This window comes from Xiphophorus hellerii, chromosome 3, assembly GCF_003331165.1.
Source record: "Xiphophorus hellerii strain 12219 chromosome 3, Xiphophorus_hellerii-4.1, whole genome shotgun sequence".
NCBI lineage: Eukaryota > Metazoa > Chordata > Actinopteri > Cyprinodontiformes > Poeciliidae > Xiphophorus > Xiphophorus hellerii.
In genome coordinates this window covers 24519931-24542284 of record NC_045674.1, presented here as the reverse complement: position 1 = coordinate 24542284, position 22354 = coordinate 24519931, and the positions used below count along the sequence as shown (strand labels likewise).

The following is a 22354-nucleotide window of genomic DNA, read 5'->3' as shown; positions in this document are numbered from 1 at the left end:
ATCCCGTTGTCCCGCAGCTTCTGCTGTGGAGGAAAAACTCCCAACATCAATCCCCAAATCCCAAGAGTGCAAACCACCACACACACAGAGAGACTGGCTAAGGCCCGAGGGGTGTGGTTTCTTTCTCTCCCTGTAAAAGAAAGGGGCAGCTCAAAGCTATAGATAGGGGCAGACAAAACAAATACACCCCTACACACAGGGACACGCACCCCCCCCCCCCCCCCACACACACACACACACACACATAGCAGGAGCAGAACAGCAGGGTCAGGGAAGTGCTACTGACAAGGCCATATTGAAGAAATGTTTGTTTTGGACCGTGTGGTCACGAGGTCCTTGACTTCTGGCCTTGTGTCAGCTAGAAATGATCAAATAATGCACTTCCTTGTGCTCTAGTAATTTGATATGAATGAACAAGTGTTTATGAACACATTTATAAGTGCATTTAAAAATAACAATGGGAGATGCGGTAATCGGGCTTTTCCCAGGCTGATAGCAATTTCCGATTTGCTTTGAGGTTCAATTTCCACTGATCATAATTAGTTTTTCTAAGAACTCTAAACTCATGAAACAGGGAAAAAAAAAGATTGTTTGAAAAGAGATAGTAGTTTGAGATCCAACTGCAGCTGAATAGATCATCCCTATGTATGATCCAAAGCATTTGTTTAAAAAAAAAAAAAAAAAAGTTCACTCAGTTATTTGATGAATTCTTGGTTTTGGTGCCTTTAATAAAAGAGAAAATAAAGGATTATTAGGGTTCTTGACCTGTCGATCACTGATCAAAGCTAATCAGTAAACAATTACCTGTTCTGGTCTCTTATTGATCAATTAGTCCACCTGTAATAATTTGTAAAAAATTATTGAAATAATGGGGTAACAAGATGGAAAGCTGTATTGAAAACAACTCCATTATAACCTGCTTGGAGTAAAAAGAAATTTGTACTCTCTCAGATGCACCCCAGTGTGTGAAGGACGGGACAGAAAAATCCCATCCTTGAAGAGGTGAGAGGACACGGCACGAAGCCGATATCCAACTCAGACTACAGGGGGATTAGAAGAGTTGGGCAGTCTAAGCCGATACAGGAAACAATGCCGAGGAGAGGCTGACACAAAAATGAAGTGATGGCTGTAGGGCGGTGTGGGACGCCATGTTGAGGGAAAGGCTCTTTTGTTGGCTCCACTCTGCTGAACGGGAGACTACGGCGGCGCCGAACCAATACAGGAAACAATAACCTGATTTCCACCGCGGAGGCGAACGGGATTTAGAGTTCGCCGCACTGCAACATCAAAGGCCCCTCATTTAAGCAGCCCGTGTGACATTTCACCTGCCTCTCCCCACATCCCGTGTTATTACAGCCGGCATCTATACTGCATTAGCGGTTGCCATGGTGAAAGGTCCTCCATCCCGCGTCTATCCTGTGCAAAGGAGGAAACGCTCAGAGCGGACTCCGCGAGGAGAAACCGAAGGTCTGAGAGACAGCTCAGACACAGTGACAGCTGTGTGACGTGCAGGCGCCGAGATGTTCCTGTAAGGACCATATGCTGAGATTTCTTGCTCCGGATCTATCGCTAGTTTACGAAACAGCACGACGAGCGCGGCGAGCCTCAACACGCAGAGGGCCCACGGACGGCGTTCGCCGCCATACTGTTCCAACTTTCTTTTCTCCCCCTCCACGACCGTTCTGCTGCTTCGGCTTGGTTTTATTAAAAGCAAGACAGAAATAACTTTCCCTGCGTTGACTCTCAATCAGCACTCGAATGCGCAAAGTGTCACACGGCTTCCTGATATTTTATTACGTCTTGTGATGGGGAAATTAAGACTCGTCACAGACAGCGAACCGCTGCAGCTGAGGGTTTTAGAGCTCCTCAAAGTCATTTATCGGCTGGATTATCGTCAGCAGCTGTCTAATAAAGCCCGTCACATCTGGATTTATGTGCCGTTTGTGCCACATCCGCAGCAGGGCACAATCACTGTTGTTATTGTTCTGGCATCAACGCGAGCTAAGACGTAATTTCAACATGCCCAGAGAGAGAGAGAGAGTAAATGTTAGCTGAAGAGGGAGGTGGCACTCCGGGTGCTTTATCGAGATTTCCAGTCAAGGCAACAGAAAACTAACAGCATTATTGATGAGAAAATGATGAGAGGAAGAGATGACCAAATATGGGAAACAAGCAAAAAAAAAAAAAAAAAAACAATTAGCTGGAGTTTTTATTGGTTTTTCTACAAGGCTTTTGATGATTTATGTGTCTTAGGCATGAGGTAGTTAAAGGTTTCAGCACATTTGAAGGTTTTAAAAAGCTGAGATTTTTAATCTACTAATGTTTTCTATTGCACTGCTGCTATACTTTAATAAAATCATTTTAATGTCATGACAGAGAAATGAAGATTTTCCAGAATGGATCATCAAGTAATGCATGTCCCTCCCGTGATTGCTGCACACTGTCAGTCAGCTGGATTTTTTTTTGTGTTTATATCTTTGTAAATCTTTATGATTGCACAAACACAGACAGTCACTGAGCACAGATTAAAGAAGTAAAATGTATCCAAATTACAGCTGGCTCACTAACGAACGCCTCCGTTAAACAGCATCTCTTTTCCGACTATACATCAATTTGTTGTGCTACTCTATAAATGGCAGAAGAACATGCAAATACATTTAGTAATAGTTAATTCTGTATTTCTGTTTAAGTATATCTAAATAGCAATAAGTAAAAATTACATATTTAACATAATTGTGATTGTAATAATACATTATTTCTTACTGTAGTTGTAAGATTCCGTGTTAAATAAAATCAATTACATCACGTGCAACATTTTTTGATTTCAATTTTGTTTAAGACACATAAAGCGGTGGCATTTTTAACAATACCATACTGCAAAATCTTTACCTGAGTCTAAGCCTAACAGTATTTCAACTCATGAACGTACAGTATCATATAAATCCTACGTGAAAATAAATCCATATTGCAAACGCTCGTCAGTCAAAAGTGCATCTGGAAAACCCGAGTCCTTGTCCCCGCATGAAGAGACTGCATCACTGACAAGGCTGACTCTGCTCAAATGAATTTAATAAATCATGACTGAGCGTATTATTTCCACTCACTTTGTGGCACAATAATTCAATAATTACTATTTGGTTATTCCGGGCAGATTGAAGCGGCGGAGCAGCAGTTACAACAGCTGTGTCACATTTATCTTAAAGTCATCTTTCCACTGCATGAAACAACATCCTGCACGGCAGCCTCCGCTTCACCTTCCGCTAATCGATTTAGGAAGCCTCCTAAAACACAGCAAACACCAAAACGGACAGGCTTGTTACGTCCATTTTTATTAAGGCAGAGGACTTTGTCATTAGCAAATCAATTGCTGGTCCTATTCACATTTGAGCTGCGAATGACTGGAAGGAGCCGCCGCCCTCCCCCCCCTTTCAGTGATTCACTGACTTGGAGCTGTGGCTGCAGTGGGGGAAAAAGAAAAAGAAAAACTCAACTACTACAAACCATTTGGAAATGTCCTTAGAACTTCTTCTTTTGCTCCAAAGCAGCTTATAGACAACAATGTCAAACTGACAACTTCTAGCATGGCTGATCCTGCATAGGTCCGCCTGGCTTTTGTGAGTGAGTGCGTGTGTGTGGGTGTGTGGGCGTGTGCTTACGACAGGGAGTGTGTGTGAAATACAGATAGAAGAAGAAAGAGGGAAAAATCAACATCAGAGCGTATTGTGGAGGCGAAGCCTCCCTTTTAAAAGGGTCAATGCAAACACACACCCACCTTGACAATAACACTTTTCTGTTTGCACACGCTGCTGGTCATGAATGGCGGTCCTCAGCACAGGCCTCAGTCAAAGCGAACGGGGCTGAATGGTAAAGGAGATGATGACTGAGTCAACCAGAAGAATAACAAACTGCTTTTCAATGTCATCTGACTTAACACTGAGTCATTTCGTTGAAATTACAGCTCCTTCATGGCTCACGAACCAATTTAGCATGTCCCGCGACACAAAAGAAATGTTATTATTTCTGATTACTGAGAATTTGGATATTTAAGTAGTGCAGCATGATAAATATCTAGCTTTCTTATTTGATCTGTAATGCACTCGTGTTATTAAGTATGAATAATATTTATTTAGGCTTTGATTTGTTTCATCGCTCATAAAAAAAAAAAAATCTTATTTAAAATTCACCCATGAATGTTGATTAAATGTTTTCCCCTTGTCTAAATTTTGACCGTTGATGCAAAGTTACTCGTGTACGTTTAGGCCTGTCCACTTTAATTATTTTTCAGCCAACAAAACAGAAGGCTACGTTCTAAAGAAATGCAAAAAAAAAAAATCTACTAAAGCGTCACGTTAACTACTGAAAACACGGCCACACGTAGCGAACCACGCAACCTTTTGACAAATAAATCCATTAAAGCCTCGTCTGAAAATGAAAAAAAGAAAATATAAAGGACATAGAACTACATTACTTGGATGTCACTTAAAGGCCTTGGATGTGTAATCATAGCACTATCTATTAGACAGCACTTCAAAAACTTATTGAAATCTTATCGTTTTAGTCGTTTGTAGCCAAGGTTAAGAGTATACGCAAAGATATACAAATTACCTGCAGAGATAAGGTGTACAGAGGCGAAGATAACAAATCTGAAATATGCAGGTATTTATTATCTGCAGAGATATGAAATGTGGGCTGCGATTGATAAATATGAAAGGAGCTTAAGCTGAATTTTCGTCTCATGGTGCAAATATACTTTTTTTTCATCACTGTCATTGTGAATGTAACCCACTCAACAAAAACTGATTCTTTAAAGAAAATTTTTAAAACTGGGAGACCAGCAGCTCTGCGTCCTGCGGAGTAATCTACTCTTTATGGTTTTTCAAATCTAAATAAAAATCTGTCCACCGTGAAGCTAAAATGTGTTTTGATTATGTTTTTAAAATTAATTACGTATATATGTGAACATGTCACATTATTTCATTCATCTTGTTCGGAGGGTATAAGTCAATTGTAAATATATGCGACACAGCTGAAATGCGGCTATTTATTTTGTTATTTTTTCCTCTTTTTTAAAAAGTAAAAACAACTGAATTATAACCACACACTTTATTGTTCCAAACAGATTAGTGCAAAAGTGGATGCTAAGCTACCTGAAAGCCAGAGGGGGAGCTCTACTGTTCGAACAGCTAAAATTACAAAGTATCTTTGCTCTTTTCAGGGATAAAAAAATATATTTTTTAAAAAAAGCAAGGAAATAAAATTTATGTTATGAACGAATGATAAAGCAGATATAGCATGCATTACATACATTATGTACATTGAATGCTGAACAGAAGCAGTAACATAAATAGTATTTGTAATACCAATTGCATCAATTTGAGTAAACTAAACTGTATTTAAGCACATATTCATCAAGAGTGCTTTAGCCTCATTTATAGTAGCTATGTTGTGGTGCTAGTGAGAAAAAAACAAGATGAAAATATAAAAAGCATCAAATTTCTTGCCTTCATATTGCATATCTAATTATTTTCTCTTGATGTTTTATAAAGCTAATATGATGGTGGAAGGTTGATTGAATTTGCCTGCAAAACTACACAAGATTACGCAATGTGAAAAACAAAATTTGCATCTTTATTAAAGATGTAGCGTCCTGTAAAATAATAAACATGACATGTACACACAAACACACCCGCATATATATATATATGTCTATATATATATATCTATATATATATAATTATATATGCGTGTGTGTGTATGTGTGCAATATATATATGCGTGTGTGTGTGTGTGCTGAATATACATATATTGCAGATTCTGGGCTCTAATTTTAGAAAGGGCCCAAAAATGAATTAAATATAACGATGCAATGCAAACAATTGCACATTTCTCCCCCCCGCACCAAAAGATTACACATCGAATCAGCACAAACTCCACCCAGCAATTGTAAGAAAGTCTGGGGAAACAAATCAGCATCGAACAAAGATTTGAAGCGGCGGAGGCGACACCAGCCTGTAAACAATGGCTATGGCTGCCAGTTTCACTGTGTGTCTCACTGACCACAGTGTTAATCCACTTAAGAGACAAAAGACACAAAACTACTGATCTGACACTCTTCCATACACAGCACCTCTCCATATAAAATATAACCTTTTTTTTTTTTTTTTAATTATTACTCTTGTTACCTCGCAATTTTAGGTAAAACACAAAAATTGTGTTTTAATGACGTGGTCAGACTAAAGACGACAAAATCTCATCGGAGGGTCGGTGGGACTTGGCCGCGGTCTGCGCGATTTTTCACGGTGTCTTCTCCCTCGGTCATTCTCTCTCCTACGCATTACCTTAACAAAAGCCTTTCTCGCACACACAAACATCCACTCGACCAGTAAGCACAAACGGCGGAGACAAAATGGCTGAATAGTGATGGCGGGACTGCATGTTCTTTATGTGTCGACTAATCAGCCAGCACTAACGTGTCAAACACTGCACTCCCACTCTCCTCCGAATGGGAACATTGTCCTTCAGACAGAGAGAAAAACTAACACTCTTTCGATACCCAGACAACGAATAAAAAGCACATAAATAAGGCTGCAGTCACCACCAGAAAATCAAATACGAAAACGTTGGGGCAAGTGCTACAACAACGACTGTTCATTCCATTCTTTCGCACAGCAATAGTGTTTGATATATATATATATATATATATATATATATATATATATATATATATAGCAATTGATGAAAATAACAGTGTCCCTCTGGTGTTTTTATGTGCAAGATAAAGCACATAAAAATGAAAAACAGCTCTACTGTCACAACCCGAGGTTTGACCAATAACCCATCGCTATAGGTCCAATATTCTCCACTCGCAAACACGTAATATGGCATCAGTATTCTGTAAAGCCTGTCTGTCTCCAGCTCTGCTGCATTATTTTTAATTTATACACCAGTAGACAACACCCTGAAATCCAAAACTTGAAAAATACAGTCATAGATAGATAGATAGATAGATAGATAGATAGATAGATAGATAGATAGATAGATAGATAGATAGATAGATAGATAGATAGATAGATAGATAGATAGATAGATAGATAGATAGATAGATAGATAGATAGATCATATTTATTTTAGTGCTCTGTCAGACAGGAATTAACTTTGTGAATATTTTAGGCTTGGTGGACTGAAAGAGAGGAAAGAAACACAAAGAGTGTGACTACAGGACCACTCTATAATCCTGTCAGCCCAGTCCACGGTACGACTGTGTGTGTGAAGAGCAGAAGCCACAGTGGAATCAAATCCCAAAACGTTTCTTTGTTTATCACTTGCAACAAATGAGCATTGTTATTTCACTGTTCTCCTTGCTACGTCTGACTCATTTTTGTATTCGCCGTAGACTTCGGAGGTCTCATGTCGTCTGTGCTGTGGATTCACATGAGCATTTTTTGGGGGGTTTGTCTTTTGTGAATATCGATCAGCTGAGCTGAAAATGGGGGTGGTGGAGTTAGAATCAGGTTAGTCTGTCCCAAACGGTCGAAGACGAGGCCCTGGAAATAACAGAACGCTACTGATTCACACAGGCAAACAGTTCGCTGAAAAAAATCCTCTACTTTAGTCAAATGCTCTCATATTTATTTTGAGCGAAAGAAATAAAAACGGGATATGACAGGAGTAGAACTGAAACAAATTATTGCTCTTCTTCTCTTTGTGTTGTCTGTGTTTATGAGACATCGAGCGCAGATGAACAAAAAGGTCGCCATATATCACGATACAAATTTTACACCGTTCCACTGCGTTTATGGCTGCCCAGTTCACGTGGAAACACAAAGATGGCTTTAATTTCCCTCTTCATGCCTATTGTAAAATTCAGTGGATCTTACAATTCACGCGATGTTCTTGTGTGTGTGTACGCACACACACACACACACACAAGAACAATTTCATTAATCTGTGTAAATATTCGGTGAAACACACTTCAGATAAAAAAAAGAGAACAAATTTAAACACCAAACAACTAATCATCGTGACACCAATCAATATTTGAACAAAGGTGCATCGAAACAAACCAAAAAAATAAAAAATCCACAAAGCTGTATTTTTGTCCAAGACATCGTACGCCCTCCGTCTTACAGCTGGCTATCCGACAAGCAGACAAAGAGACAGTACCGCAGTGTGAAAATGTAGTGACGTAACTGGCTTCTCTGCAGCTGAGAATTAGCTTGGGTATGTATCGGTTCGTTTTACGCTCTGAGGGTCAAAGTCAGCCTTCCTACCGTTGATCGTATTTTGAAAGTTAGCTGCTTCCCAGTTAGCCTATTGTATCTACAATTATGCCTTGCCTTGTTTCCTGGTGTGTATATGTGCTCCAGTACATAGACAAGCAATGGGGATGGGCTGGGTCTGGCTGTGGTAAACTGAATTATCAGCATCTTACTCTTCGCTTCTTCCTTTCTCGAACTGTACCTCACCCATCCCCCTCCTGTCCTCTCCTCTCTTCGTCTTTCCTCGCCTCCAAGATTTTTTCCACAGTGAAGGAGGTAAATAAAACTGCAGTGCTAGAATTTTAATAAGGGTCTTTTTTTATTATTTTTTTTCTGGTTTATGCCTGGATAGACAAGTCAGCAAAAGGAAAAATATGACAAAAAAAAAGAAAACACACTCTTCCCACCCACTAATTGCAAAAATACTTTGAAATTCACATTTTGAGACAGAAGATACCAAGGCATGGCATTAATGACTCAGAGGGGGGATCAAGCAATGTTGTTTTTGCTAGCTACGTCAATGCTAGCCTTAAATTTCTATTGAGAGAAACCTTAAAAATGCCAATGTGGGGTTTTAAATCTCCTTAATGCAGAGGCTCACCTGGTTGAGGTAGCCGCTAGCCACATGCGTCATGAAGGCCTAAAAAGGCTGAAGTCTGCTCCTTGTAAAATCCAGTCCCAGTCATCCTAGGGTGAAACAACAGCAAAAAAAAAAAAAAAAATGCTGAAAAAATGGCAAAAATAATAACCCATCTTTAGAGTTGAAAGAATAAAAAGTGGCAGAAAAGAGGGAAAAGGTGAGCAGATGTCATCAGAAAAGAGGAGTGAAGCTAGCTAATGAGGAAAGGAGAGGGATGCTAGTTCTTCACCGAGCAACTTTAAACTTTGAGGACCGACGCAACAGATGCAGCAGTGGTGTATTGTGGAGGGTATTAGGGCAAAGGGAGACCCCAAAAATCTCCCCCACTGTGCCCGCACATTTGTTTGTGTGTGTGTGTGTGTGTGAGTGTGACAGCAGGGAGCAGCTCAACGCAGGACGCTGCACGCAGCAAGGGGCCATTAGACATGGTGGGGTGACCCACATAAAAGATGCGCACACACACACACACAGAGGCATGAAACTTTCTTTTCTGCATTCAATGTGGCATGATAACCATAAAGCTGGGATTCTTTAGCATTTGGGTTTAGCACGGCCATTGTCATCTGGTTCTCACAGTGTGGGATTTGGTGAGCTGGTCGAAGAAGCCTTTTACAACCAGGCATGTTCTTCCTGGTCAGTTCTCTAAAGTAAAGGATTTGAAATTAAGTGTGGTTTGGGCATTTTTTCCCACTATTTCCCACACATTGATCTGTGTTGACGGTGCTGACATAGAGAGTAGTACATTTCTGTACCTGTGACTTAGCGAGAAGCTGTTCAAGTTTTAGATGACATTTGCTGCCTTATTCTCAGCATGATAATATATCAAAGCCCCATTTGGCCGCTCAGTCGGGTTATGCTGTCCACAGTCGCCACATACTTGCTTAGTATGAGGGATTGCTGCAAACTCAATACAGTCGGCTGGGTTTCCTTACATTAACAAAAAAAAAAAAACTTTTTTTTTTCCAATTGGCATAATAAATTGAACTCAACTTCAATGTTTTATAAAAATGTATGATTTGATCCTATTGTGATCCTTTTATCACAATATCCATCACAGATATATTATAAAGGCCTCCTTCACAATTATTTGCACGCCAGTTAAAGGTGTGTAAAAAAACAACTGGTTGTTATGGAGACTTGGTGAACTCAAGACAAGACAGCTTTAGAGAAACCTATTACCTCCCTCAACATCCTCCTAATTGTGGGTGGTGGCAAGATAAACTTGGGTCCTCGTCAAATGTTGCTTGTCAAGTTTAGGTTGTTTTCAACTGCTTTGTTATTGCTGACTATAAAGAAGGGCAAGCGCAGCTGTTTTCTTCTAACCAATTCCTAACTTAGTTGAACGTCATGTTTTTTTTTGTTTGGTTTTTTTTGCCTTAATCTTAGGAGTGGCCAAGTTTAAACGGCTTCTGTGTCGTGTCACAGAAGGAAAACTTGAAATCAGGGATGCGAATTAAAACTTCCTAAACACTCTGATCAATATAAAGTAAAACATAAATTTAATTGAAGAAATGATGCTGAAGCGGAAGCTTGTTTAAAATATGCTGAAGAAGGTTACTGGGCGAAAATAGTCTGGTTCGGTGATGGCATAGCTGAAATCTTTCAGTGTCATTTATTTGATTTATTTTGAACAGGGTAGAAGTATAAAATCGCACACATGAACAAGAAATGCAAAACAAATATTTCTGCACTACAATAATCTTAACATGCTTAGGAAGAAGTAAGAAACTTATGAACTCCTATCTCATGAACTTCTACCATATTTTCAGATGGACCCTCATTATTAAATCAAATAAAAAACAAACATAGATTAATTAATGTTCCATTTTATCTGGGTTTAACATCAATACATCCAGAGCCGCACACACTCAATTTACATATACACATTTGCAGGAAGAATGCTTGTTCACTTCAACCCAAAAACGACACAGAGAAAGAGAAAGGTTGCAGGTGTGAACATCATGGTGTGGGCTGCCTTACATCATGTGATACTGGCAAACTTCATGCTACTGAATCAAGGATGAATGGAGAAATGTACCGGGACCTTCTCTCTGAGAACCTGAAGATGGAATGAGTGTGGCTCATTTGATCTAATTAAACTCCTAATTGGTTTTTTAAAAAAGCGAGGATGGTCCAGTCTGGATAACTCATTTGTTTCCAATTCAAAAACAATAGAAAGAACTGAAGATCTGAGTTCATAGGAAGTATTTCTAATAGACAGTTTGTGCCAAAGAAAGGGTAATAATCGCAATTTTTCCATCTGTGAGAATTGAAGTTATCATCACAGCAGGCTTTTGTGCAAAGTATTTAACACATTTCTGTAAGTGTTTTAAATACTTGGTTAATGTTCCATCCCAATTTTGTACCCATGACTTGATTGGTTGCCCAATTTGCCTTGATTTATTTTTATTTATGGATTACTCGAGTCGGTGCCGATTTTACGTCAATGACCCCGAAAGAAATATTTACTTCGAGAAAAACATTTTAAACACTTTTTTACTTGCTTTAAATGTTTGTGTTTTTTTTTTTAGCAGTTTCAATACTCCGAGCTACCTCACTGTATTCTCTGACCAAACATAAAAAAAAAAAAACAAAAACAGACATTTCCTGCGTCGACATGTCTGCTGGACCAACATGCCAAAAGGTTTGGTTGAGCATAAAACTGCTGCTTCATTGTGACCTATTAACACAACTATGCTTTCTAATAGGTACCCCAGCTCAACGGTGGTTGTTTATTTAATGGACCAAGCTACATCAGCTTTCTCAGTAACTCCATCACAATGTGGTGCTCATTAATAAGTCCTAAAATGTGCCTGTTTTGTTTTTTCTTTCTCATCCATAATTACAGTTTGGCCGCACCGCTCCATTTGCACATAGAGCTTCGCTGCAGACAGATTGTTGAGTTGGCCTGCAGTTCTGAAACTCTCCTTCTTTCATTATCCTTATCTTGCCATATCTCCTCCACTAACTCCCCATACACACACACACACACACACACACCCCAACACGCCTTCACGCCTACATTGCCAGAGGGATTTGCAGCAGCTAGAAAGAACAGGAGTGCGTGTGTGTGTGTGCGTGTGTGTATGTGTGTATGAAGGCGTGTACGTGCGCAAGCACAGCAGGGAGTTGCCAATTACAGCAGTGATTAAAACCTAGCGGTGTGGAAAGAGGGAGCAAGAGAAAGAAGGAGAGGAGAGTAGGAAGGAAGAAAAGAAAAGACGGATCTGGACGGACAGAGAGACGGTGAGGGATAATAATGGTGAAGAATACAAATGCATCTCGCAACATACAGCCTCTCCAGCCTCCCTCCTTTTTTTTCTTATCAATGTCCTGAATTGGAGCTGCGACATTTATGGAGAGCGAAAACTCCTGCAAATAGGCTCCGGCAATTTGCTGTGAGGCGCTCAAGGAGAGGCTCCGTAAACAGGAGTGCATCAGTGTCAAAATGAGCAACATCGTTATTGAAGGTTGGAGAAAGTCGGGATAATAATAATCAGAGTGCAGCGATCTACTGAAGGCTGCCGCTTCTGAACAAGGCATCGGTCCTGATTTACCTGCTGACTGTAATGTCATAATTAGTGTCAGGAGACACGAATAACGAATAAATAGATTTATGAGGGGAAAACTTTTTGCTGCCTACGGAAAGTAAGGTATGAGATACTTTGCAGGAAGTTAAACTTTAACCTTCAACAGCAAAGATAGTACAATAAGAAAGTTACATTATATCTACTTAATAGAGAATATTTCACAATGAAAGTAAGAAAAGACACTGAATCATCAGTTAATAGACTTTCTCAGCTCTGTCTGTAAACCAGGGGTCTCAAACTCCAGTCCTCGAGGGCCGCAGACCTACAGTTTTTAGATGTGCCACAGGTACAAAAGGCTGGAATGAAATGGCTTAATTGCCTCCTTCTTGTGTAGATCAGTTCTCCCAGCCTTGCTAATGACCTAATTATTCTATTCAGGTGTGGCGCAGCAGAGGCACATCTAAAAGTTGCAGGACTGCGGCCCTCAAGGACTGGAGTTTGAGACCCCTGGTGTAAACTGTCAGATTATATGGAGTTAGTGAGAGGCATCTAGTTATCACAGCTGTTAACGTTGGGCTAATGAAAGCCAAAAAGGCAGGGGACGGCCATGATTGTCTTCCTGTTGGTGGATCACATCATGACCTGGTTGATCTTAGAGAACCCTTCCCCTCTCCGGATCAGTGCCCTTCATATGTCCCTCTGTTAACAACAAAAGCTTCATATTACATTACAGATGAGAGCAGGATGGCAGCACAGTTTACAGCTTAACGTTGTAAAATGTCTGCACCTGTATGACACTAAGGGGGATTTACCCATTTTTTTTTCTGTGTATTATTAACCATATGGGGACAGCTTTGGGTTATTTTATTTTACTTGCACTCTGCGATGAGTCGCACCATCACATAGAACAGCAGCTTCTAGTTTGCAACGAACACAGACGATGCCATCGCAGGTTCATGAATCACACAAACACGTGTAGGAGGTTTGGTGAGTTTACCGTATAGTACTATGCAGAAGAATTCATACGCCCACCGCATTACGACCACAAACTTAAACATTTTGTGGGTATTTTTTAATTTTGTTTTTGTGATGACTGAACAGTTCTCTGTGAGATATTTTATAAATTAACCCTGCGTAAAAAAAACTTCTCCACAGGTTTATTCCTGGCGTATAATTGGTGTTTCTTCGCAGAGCAGATGTATTCGCCGATTGTTGTGAAATCACACACAGCTGCCTGTGCTCTTTACCAAGTTATTGAACTCAAAAGGCAGTGGGGGTCAAACCCAAATGACTTTTTTTTAATATATAACTTTGTAAAGCGAATTAGAAAACAATCTGTGATTTTGCTTCCACAAAAGCCTTTCGCTTGCATTTCAAACAAGACGTAGTTATTGCATGTTCTTAAGTCATGAAGACGTACAAAGGACGTTCATTAGGTCCAATTTCAATACGGCTCAACTCGTGAGAGCCGTACAAGCAGGAAAGTTGGGCTCAGAAATGAAGACGCTCGTCACATGACTGTCTATTTCTACGACTCGTGTATGCAACAGTTGAAAACATCTGCATACTTTTATTTATCTGCCTTCCTGTTTGTTCTTATGGCGCTCACACCAAGTTATTGAAACTATAGCAGAATGACTGTAATATGTTGAAGAACCAACACACAAATCTGTTTTTTACTATATCAAAGAAGTACCTGTTAACAACCCGTTGAGAAGACGTGCTCTTAATCGTTCAGCTGTTTTCAGCTCAGTGAACCGACGTCTCTCATGTCGACCACAAACAGGAAATTTCACTCAGCTCTGGACTCTGCAAGGATGACTCCCAAAACAAATGTTGGTTAAGCTAATCTCTGAGTTACAAGACTGAAGGCTTTTATTCCGTCTTTTAGTCATATCTTCAACAGGAGTGTCACTCATTTTGTAAAAAAATAGCCTTTGCATTCTCAAATTTGCCAATTTAAGCTGTAAAAAGTAACATTTTGGGGGGCGATTGATGAGGTTAAATGTACTTTTTTTCTTTTTTTGGAAGAATGTACCTGTCAAACACTGAAACATTGAAGGAAGAACAAAACAAAAGGACAGCAGAACATATTTTCAATGCAAACCTGATATTGCACCCCTCAAAGCTGAATTAAAATTCCTTGATTTATTTTATTCATCATATCGAAAGCCAGCCAGGCTCTTTCTAATGAAGCCAGCGGCTAGTTTGATGTTTGTGTAAGGCGTGTGTGTGTGTGTGTGTGTCTGCAGAGTGGCAGGTGAGTGAGCTATCTGCAGTGCTCACACTCTCACCCCCTGCTGTGTTTAATCAATACCATTCTGTATTCCAGCCTTCACACATGGCCACGCACACACGCATAACACACACACAAACACTTTGCAATATCTTTCTGTGAGACATCTTGGGAATACCAAGCATGAGTAACTTCACACTTCTCCTCAGTGAATAAACACTGCACAAATACATACAGAGGGAATGTGTGTTTATATGTGCTTCTTTTGTGGATGTCTGATTGGGTGTGTGTGTGTGTGTCCAAAGTGGGCGAGGATAATTAATTCTAGTCTGTCGTGCCCACAAAATGTGAGAAATATCTATATTACATGAGACATATACTTATCCCACTATGTGTGTGCGTGGGTGAGGGTGTGTGTGTGTGTGTGTGCTAGTGAGGGTTTGGATGTTAGGGGAAAACTTCTCAAGAGCAGCGGCCGGATCGATTCAAGCTCATCCAGGATGGAAAGAACGCAGCACAGGAAACAAAAGGCAACAGAGAGAGAAAAATGTTCATCTAAAATTTTGATAAAAACAATGCACACTGCGTTTTTATTTATTTATTCTATTTTTTTATTTTTTTTATTTTTTAAATTAAAATGAATCAGCTAAATACCGAGACCAAATCTGCATTTTATCGTGATAAAAACACCAAAATGCTCAGCACTCTCGATGAAAAAAAAATCTAAAACGTGTTAAAAAGCTTTTTTTTTTCTTTTTTCGCTCCAGCAGAGAAAAACAAACCGCAGCTCAATCAAAATATGTCCATGAAAAAGTACCGTAACCCATACGATGAATTAACAGGAGTGATTTTTGTCCTTTGTGCTAGTTGGGTTTTTAGGTTAATCAGATCACCTACAGGAACTTTGACTTAGTAATCCATGAAATCTCGTTTCACTTGGGGATAAATATGATGTGGCACAGAACCTTTCTCAAAGCAACTCTTCAAAATGGGTAAAAAATAAAAACATGAGTATCAAGTAAGACAGACACACATTCATTTTTATAAGTAAGAAAATTGTCTTAAAGTAATCGTAAGTTGTCCGTATCTACAGTGGCTGAAAAGTTTCAAACCAGTACTCTGTGGCTCTGTGTTTACCTGCAAACTATTCAGAAACCTCTTCATCCCACTCCAGCTGTCTGTGTGCAAATAATAACACAGAAATGTGACAGTGGGCCCTTTTTAACACAAAGGCAAATTGAATCAAAAGACAGGTCGGTGTTTAGATATTTTATGTTTTTCTCACTCGTGGCCAAACGTATTTCTCTACACACCCACTCAGTTGTACCTCTGTAGCAGAGCCTTTCTCCAGAAATAGCTTGGAACGCTGTTGGGTTTTCCTCAACATTTCCACACCACTTTGACCTAATCCCAACCTGAGCTGTTTCCTCATTCCTAAACATATCGCGTTACCTCGCGGGAATCGTCTCTTCAGTGGAAAATGAGTTTCCCACGTTGCGACTCTGTAAACCAACCCGTGGTCCTCAGAACACGAGCAACGCCTGCATCGCTCACATTCCCCACTTAAAACCAAGCCGCCCCCCCCTGCAGGGAGAGCAAACACTCGCCGCACATGATCGCCATGATGATATGAAATATGAATTATGCATAAAGACAGCCTCGCCTGGGCCGTGGCTACAAAGCCACGTGGGTTATATTCTCTCCTCTCAGAAATGTCCCCGCAGTACTAATATTAAAATAATCTATTCCACCACGTCGCCGTCTGGCCCGCTGCCGAATGGGCTTCGTAATTAGTTTGGTGTTGTTGTAACGCGATAATGAACTATTGTGAGATGTATTCAGAAAACATATAATTAATGCGCATTTGCATAGGGGGTGAAACTGTGTATTTGTGTTAGAATGACGTTTAAGCACAGGTAATCTGATAAACCTACTGCTTTGTTACTAGCAGGAAGTGATTTTAATTGTTAATCAATTAAAAAGTATTAATACCCCTTGAGCTGATTTTTTTAATCACATCACAGCCACAAACATTGGTGTAATTTCTATTTAAAGCAACACAAAATTAGCCTCAACTTTGAAGCGCAAAGAAAAGACGTGGTTTTAAAATTTTTTTCCCCACAAAAACCTCTGAGGCCTTAACTGAACATCTGTATTTAAGACTGACTTTAAATCTCACACCTCACTAAAGTCTGTGAATACATGTTATTACACTGGATTCTACTTAGGGGTGTCAGATTAAAAGGGGGACTGAGTACATGTGCAGTACTCTCAATTTTGAGATTTCCTTTTCTAGCGTCTCGAACGCTGCAGATTGTTTTTCCTTCTAGTCCAAATTTACGTCACATAGTTTTGGTCTCTGTGATACAAAACCCAATAAAACATACTGAAGTTTGCGTCACAGAATGTAAGAACAGGTCAAGAGATACAAATACTTTTGCTAGGATTTCTGATAACAGGACAATTTAGCATTTACTTCTTTATTTTTTATTCCTCACTTTCCTCCAAGGTTACTCCGCAGCAAAACACGGACACAGGGAGAATTTATATCAGGCACGCCGGAGTGGGACGGGACGTCGACGGTGTTTATTGGACTCATTTGTGATTATATTTTTGGGATCTACATTATTATCTCAGCATTCAAGGCTTTTTTTTTTCTTTTTTTTTTTTTGACAGCGTGACAGAACGAAACACTTCATTATGTCTGAGCTCCAGGAAGAACCACCTATTTTAACAGCCTGGCTATTATTAGATATTTGTCTAGTACAAAATTGCCACTGAGATTATTGAAGTAGCAACAGATTCCATGTTGACAGGCAGACAAAAAAAAAAAAAAAAAAAAGTGTCGATGGTGGCTATATTTACCAAGACGAACAAAAAAATAAAAAGCTGCTGCTGGAAGTGAGGAGAAGACAGGAACAGGGCCGAGAGCAGCGGTGAAGAACTGAATTCCCCAAGAACTTTGGCTAAATGTGATTAAATTAATTGGACGTCACCTTCTGAGAGCGGACCACGCAGTAAGCACTGTTGATGGCAGAGTTTGATGCAACAGCGCTTAATAATGTTGCATCAATCCACTGGAATGAGATCAGAATTGGTCTTTGTTCCATTCATTGGCTCTGATCTGCAGTAGGCAGGTCTACTTAATAAAACAGTGTGTACTTTGATGAACTATTTTAGTTTATTAACTATCAGATAAGGTTGGTAGACACTGTTGTCGTTGGCAGCATCCAGCATTGTTACAATGGGACATTTAAGTGATTTATTTTTTCTCTCTCTGATGGTCAAGGAAGGAAAACGACAACTGAATAAGAAACTAAAGTTTTTTAATTACCTGCCAAAAATAACAACAAACTGTAGCTGATTTCTCTATTAATTACAGTTCAATGGTTACTAAAAGCTTGTCTTTATGCTCACTGTTTTCTGCAGAGATCCTCCAAAGTTTCAGAATATGAAAATGGCTTCTTCCTTACTATCATTATTACCACAGTTATTATTTTGTGTCCTCTCCTCTCATTCTTGTGGGACTAATTGTTTCTGCTGTATATCCTCCCTCCCTCCTGTGTTTCATAGTGGCCTTTTCTGAATGTGTGTCTCTCACACGTTCAGCCCTCAGACGACGGCTGGGTTACAGGTTCTCACTCAAAACTTGAGGAAAAACTTCAAAGAGCTTTTCAAAAACATGAGAGCCAAATATGGCGACAGTTCAAACAGCATCTTGTAACATATCAAATTTGCCGTTTGAAAATGTAAACTACATTCTACTAGAGGTGTTTATTTTTCAAAAGTCAGTAAAATCCCGTTTTTATTTGAATCCCTGATAAGAAACCTAAATGTAATTCCTGAAATTTTCTTACATTTTTTTTTTGTGTACCACACTTGGTTTAAAGGTGCCTTTCATTTGGCCTCCCTTCAGAAAGCCTTATCCCAGCACCCCAGCTATTTAAACCTGCAGACTTTAATTTTATTTGTAAATTCACAATGTGTTTTTGATGGTAATATATATATATATATATATATATATATATATATATATATATATATATATATATATATATATTTTAATATCACCAAGCTTAATCATGAAACAAAATGGATGTCTTACAATGAAACGTTGAGCACTTTCAGATGATTGCGCGTGCTGTCACGCTGGATTTTAATGCAACGTCAAATTATTTTTTTGACTCTCCAGCCATGTTGTTTTTGTGTGTATGACTCCACGGCTCTACCACATATCTGATGACGCCGTGCGTCGATGTTAGGAGCCCGTCTAATTATTTCCGTGGCACAGGCAGACTTTGGCTACGCACTAAGCAGACTTGACAGCCACGTGTACAGGTGTGGGTGTGTGCTCATGCGTGTTTGTCATCTGGGTATAGGTGCAGAGCTGCTGACACCTCAGCGGCTAGAGAAGGACCGTCCCTCCTGCTGAATTATTTAAAGGTGGAATCATGAGAAAGGGAGTGAAGGATTCGGGTTCCCTTCTGCAAATGACTCAAAACCTCGGCGCAACTTTGCTAATTATGCTCCTTCTCTTTCGCTCTTGTCGTGTGTTTTCCACGTCGGTCCCCCACGCCCCCCCTCCATCGCATCACCCCCTCCATCGCATCCCCTTCTTCTCCTCCTCTCCCGCCACCCGCCTCTGCTTGCTCCTGCCAGAGTTAACAACTTGCCAGGAGAAATACGATTAACGCAGCAGAGAGCCACAGTTTGCTTAAGAGGTGACACACACGGGCGATATTTCCCCCGACTGCGCTTTGACAGACAGAAATTGGTGGGAGAGGAAAGGTGAAGCAGGGAGACAGGGTGTGCCTGGGAATAATAACAAGGCAGCGCTGCAGCCCACCTATAATTTAGTAGGTTTCTGCGCGGTTTGCAGCGACAACCCCTGCTTCACACACACACACACACACACACACACACACAGAGGTCAGGAGAACTGAGTCGAAATTATCTTTGAGCATGAGACTGATTTTTTCTTTCTTTTTTTTTTTTACACCTCTCTCCTGCTCAACATGTACTGGAGACATACTCAGCATCGCCGTCTCTATATAGCCAGAGTAGCAAATGGCACATCAACGCCTGCTCTCATGTACAGGTGCATCTTAATACATCATTAAAAAATGTATTAATTTCAGTCATTCAATTTAAATGGTGAAACCTGTAAAATGCTTGAAATATATTTCAAGCATTTGTTAATTATGATGGTCGTGGCTTAAAGTTGATGGTAAAAATTAAAATTAGTTCATTATTACGATTATATACGATTCATTTAGATAAAAATAATCTTTTAAAAAAAAAAAAAAAAAAAGTTAGCCATTGTTGGCACTGGCGTCTCTTCTGTGTAGTTTAGGTCGGGACAGTTTTCAGGCCAATTAAGCACAGTAAAATCACAGCCGTTAAAGCCGGTCCTGGTACCTTTAGCAGTGTGGGCCGGTGCCAACTCGTGTTGGAAAATGAAATCGGCATCTCCATAAAGCGTGAGGGAATTTTAAGACGCTTGACGTTTTCCTGAGAGATGGCTGCACTGACTTCACCCTGGATAAAAGCACTGCGGCCAAACCCCACGCAATGCTGTGACTGCTGTGGAAACGTCACAGTGGACCTCAACAACCTTCAACCACATCTCAAAATGTACTTTAATCTGAAAAGAGAACTTTATCCGGTCTTATTTCTTACTTCTGGCAAGGTCTGTGGTTCATGGATGGCCTGATGTATCTGTCTCCTGGTTAATCTCCCCAAACTCTTCAATTAGCTTTTCCTGCAGTGCTCTCAATCCTGCAGGTGGTCCCTGTTGCTTGTGCACCTTTTTTCTGCCACACGTTTTTCCTTCCACTCAACTTTTCTTTAATATGTTTGTATCAGCCCTCCCCATGACCAACCAGGTTGTTATAGAATCGAGTTTTGATGTTTGTGTTATTCAATCTCAAGAAAAGTAACAGAAATAAATGCTTGAAACGTTTCACTCTCAGTGGAATTGATGGAAAAGAGCTTCACGTTTTCAATCAATATACTGCAATAAAATGACTTATAGGTAATATGAAAATATACAAAACTCGCCTGTAATATTTACTTCCATATTGGGGAATCGGGTTGTGCAAAACTTTGCGTGATGTTACATTTTGTGAGCCACGCTGTCGAAGATAAGGAACCACACTTAATCACTTAAAATAGTAAATAAAATCTAACAATGAAAAAAAATCAGACAGAGACAGAGAAGTAAGAACACTTTTAAAAGAAACTTGGATGTGGCATGAAATCCAAAGAAAATCAAATTCCTCACTTAAACATTCATGGGCTAAAACACTGCATTGTGTTATAAGAAATGCATATATCCAGAAACTTTCATATTGTTGTAATAAAGCAACGATACTGAAGTCTATAGAGAAGAAATGGTTCCTGTTATTATTTTAACAGCGCACGCTTCGCCTCGTTTGCTTGTAGCAGTTCTCATTCACAATTAGGAATCCATTGATTTCAAAGGAAATACAATGCTTAAAAAAACTACATAAAGAAAAGATTGTTTGTACAAGAAGATTTGAAATTGACTAAAAAGGTGAATATGTATTTAAAGCAGCGGCGTTATATGTTTATTACGAATCAGAAGATGTGGTATAAAACTGCTGTAAAATATTTTGAATCAGTTCATAAATGTGTCACGAACTGAAACGAGAACATGCTCGTCAAAATTTCTCCAAAATTTAAGCTGTAAATATTTTTTTTTTACTAATATTGATCATTCCGGTGGTTTGGATTATATGAATGAATTTCACTGGAGGCAGAAAAACATAAAGAAAATTGCAAGGTGAAAAGAACAAAACGAATCCAAACAGAGACCAGATGAGATAATAACTCTAAAACAAACGGCAGCAGCTGTATGGAAATACCCACGGTAAATGTATGCGCTCTAGAAATGATATTAACTCTGTTCATTAACAAATAAATTCCGAAGTAAGCTACAAATTTGTATATTTCTGCTGTGGATGCATGGAAGAAAAAAAAAAAAAAAGACCGGCAGCGATCGAGGCAGGGACATGTTGACAGGGAACGAGGGAATGCAGAAGAAAGGGGAGGAGGGAGAGATGGAGGGAGGCAGGGCGGCGGAGTGGTTTTAGGCCGACTGAAAGCCAGCAGGTCACAGAGGTTCCCTTTAAATTTAGAACCAACCGCGAACGCTCTCCGTCTCCTCCAAAAGGCTGAATGACTGATTATAATGGCTGCCTGTTCCCATCTCGTCCCGTCAGCCTCTCTCCGTGCTGCTCTCTGAAGCGGCGCTGTGACCGGCGAGCTAACATGTGGGCAGGCCTACAATTTACAATTACAATTTAGGCATTTAGCGGCGGCCCCGTAACAAAGTGACTGACAAAGAGACCCAGAAGAGGGAAAAAGAGAGACAAAAAAAAAGAGGCCTGTGCTTCCTGTTATCCTCTGCATCATGATAAAAACACAACTCCAAGACCTTCTGAAGACGACCAGGGGGGCAATGATTACTGTTCAGACCCATAAACATTGTTCATTTATTCTCAGATATGCCAGATTTACCCAATAAAAAAAATTATATGAATAAAAGAACTGAACCCCACACACGATCCAATCCTCTGACTTTAATTAGAAATAGATACGTTGTACAGATTACAAATAGGTCACTGCTTGACGTACATCACTCTAAAACAAGAGTTTCATCCATTCT

General features: G+C 39.8%; 1 long non-coding RNA gene across 1 annotated transcript in view; it reads right to left on the bottom strand.

The window, feature by feature from the left end:
• The window catches only part of LOC116717313 (uncharacterized), a 65901-nt gene that overhangs the window by 4583 nt on the left and 38964 nt on the right, over window positions 1-22354 (bottom strand). The window contains exons 3-4 of the long non-coding RNA XR_004338725.1: window positions 8860-8945; window positions 3773-3857 (exon numbers count right to left, since the gene is read on the bottom strand). This is a non-coding gene — a long non-coding RNA (uncharacterized LOC116717313). The remainder of the gene's footprint in view (window positions 1-3772; window positions 3858-8859; window positions 8946-22354) is intronic.